The sequence below is a fragment of the Seriola lalandi genome, unplaced genomic scaffold (assembly GCF_002814215.2).
Source record: "Seriola lalandi dorsalis isolate HSWRI2012SDOR001 ecotype SW California unplaced genomic scaffold, Sedor1 jcf7180002054748, whole genome shotgun sequence".
In the NCBI taxonomy this organism is placed as follows: Eukaryota; Metazoa; Chordata; class Actinopteri; order Carangiformes; family Carangidae; genus Seriola; species Seriola lalandi.
In genome coordinates, this window is record NW_019525301.1 from 5,877,838 (window position 1) to 5,880,329 (window position 2,492).

A 2,492-nucleotide genomic window follows, 5' to 3' on the forward strand; every position below is an offset into this window, starting at 1 on the left:
ATACAAAATGTACAAAACAGAAAGAGACAGAAGAAAACTAAAAGCAAAACATCTGACACACTGCTAAAATAGTTGAGAAAGCAGTTCATATTAAAGGTGCAATGTGTAAGATGTGGCCAAATTTGGCCAGAATTTTAGTTTAGTTTGTTACGATCAAGACCACAATATATTGTATTTCAGAGATATCTAATGCAATGAGCATGCTAACCAACTAGCCACGTCCCGGACCGTGCTGTAATACCACCCAGACACACTAGTTGCTTTGTGAGTCAGTGTAGGGTCTAGTATGCCTTCAGTCCCACAGAGAAGAAGAGTTTCCTCCTGAGCTTGAAGTTATTCTACAGCTGCCGATGAGCATCAAGCAACACAGAGTTAGCTGAAGCGCCTACAAAACGACCTTTATCTCCATCCCGAAGAACTGCTCTGACAAGAAACCACACTGGAGAATGCTGGTGTGTTTTTCCACCACGGGAGAAAGCTCCGGGCAAGTAAAGAGATGAGACTTTTCTTCTAGACTGGTGAGTAACATCTATTGTTGGTCTGTAGCGAAAAGTATCATTTGTGCAAATGAGAAACCATACTGTCAAACACTTTAAGTGGCATAAATGTATGATGTTGACGTTTTAGTGATTTAGTAGAATCTAGCCTGTTCCTGCGGCTGTTGTCCAGCTAGATGCATCCATAAATTTTTTTTACAAGTAAGACAAAGAGACTGTTTGATCCAGAACCAGCAGGTTCAGGATCCACTGCCTAATACTGTATTTATTTTAGCATATTCATATCTATCCTTACTATTTATTACAGTATATACTGTAATAGAAAAAATCATATTCTGCACTTTGCAGAACCGGGTTTGAACTTTGTGTGACCTGGCTTTGTATATCCATGAATGTGAATCTGTTCCCACATGCTCCTAGGGAGTAGTTTATCCTTGAACCAAGTGGCAAACTGCCGTGACGTCACCCATTGGTTTGTGAACTGTCGTTTGGAAGCCTTGAGTTTGGCTTAATGGATGTTGCCATCTTGGCTTTTTGTAGCCAGAAGAAACCATATTTGGATGAGAGGGTGGAGCTGGGGAGGAGTGAGGGGTCGATTTGACCTGTGTCACCGAGGACGCTAAGTATGCCCACCTGCAAAAGCAACTGGGTTTTCTCAAAACTGCGAGACTAGTTACACGCCGAAATTTCGATACAGAAGATGACTAAGACGAATAAGTATGCATAATAATGATATATGCCTTCAAGGCTATTGCATTTCAGGCACACAACTAGGAAATTCCTGAAGAAATTTTGCTCTTCTACAGCTAAGGAGACAAACCTGTGATTCTCATTTCAGCTTCATTTTAGTTTATATTTTGTTTGAAATGCTGTTTCTCATATTTTTCTCCTAAAATTCACTTGGAGAAATAGCTGAAAAACGACGACTGGAGACTTAAGGAGATACCTTGCTGAACTCCATTCAGTGTTTTTAATGGCTCCTTTTATTCTCCTTTGTAAATGAAATTCAGTGATACTAGAGCTACTATGGAGCAATATGTGAGGCTACATGGGAAAGTGGTCTCAGACTTTTGGACACCACTGTGTATAAACTAACCCTCTACTGAGAGGTGTTCCTAATATTTTGTCCATCCCATTTATAGGAATTACATTTGACAAAATATTAGGCACACTTCTCAGTACATCCCAGTACACGTAAACATTACCACAATTACAATTACAGCCTCCACAATGACCATTAAAATAAACCAACACTTCTCAAACAGATTCAGTAAATACCGAACATTATAATCCTCATGAAGGAGGATTTACTGCAGGCCTGTTCAATTATACTGCATTAGTTTCATCCAGGTTCACCTAATACATATATATGAATTAAAACAAAAAAAATCAAGGACACTTACAAATGCTAAAACAAATCAGCCCTTTATTTAAAGTTTACCCAATATACAGCAACACTTAATAAAAGGCATTCTTTTGAACAGAATGGTGATGGGGTTAATGGGGCAGAAATAAGTGACTGCAGATGCCTTAATAAGGTACACTATAACTGGTGCTAGTGTAATGATGTGATGTTGTTGCGCAATATTATGAACAGAACGTTGAAGCGCACTTTTATTTTGAAGGACAGTATTTTTTTATGGTTACTCTTGTTCGTTCTTTTGAGTGTTATTAATGCTGTTATAAAGTATTGTGTGGTTGAAAATGTTATTTGTAGGTAAAAACGCAGCTAGATGCTAGAGGGAAGGTCTGGGAAATACAGGAAGTACAATGGGTACTTTATTTTGAAACTGTACTTATCGCGTGGCGCTGGGGGTTTTACTTCCTCTTGCTCCTGACTCTTCCCTGAGAGGTACGCATTTCTGCTGCTCCGCATATTTTCATTGTTTTCGTTGTAAAATGTTAATGTAAGTTATCTTAAACTGTTGTAATGCTGGTGTAGTCACATAGACACGTGTTAAAAGTGTATTTTTTTGTTATATTGTCATGCGTAAA

General features: G+C 38.5%; 1 long non-coding RNA gene across 1 annotated transcript in view; it reads left to right on the forward strand.

Moving 5' to 3' along the window:
* The first annotated feature begins 457 nt into the window (after positions 1-457).
* The window catches only part of LOC147818052 (uncharacterized), a 6,619-nt gene continuing 4,584 nt past the window's right edge, over positions 458-2,492 (forward strand). Inside the window, exon 1 of the long non-coding RNA XR_015438368.1 lies at positions 458-518. This is a non-coding gene — a long non-coding RNA (uncharacterized LOC147818052). The remainder of the gene's footprint in view (positions 519-2,492) is intronic.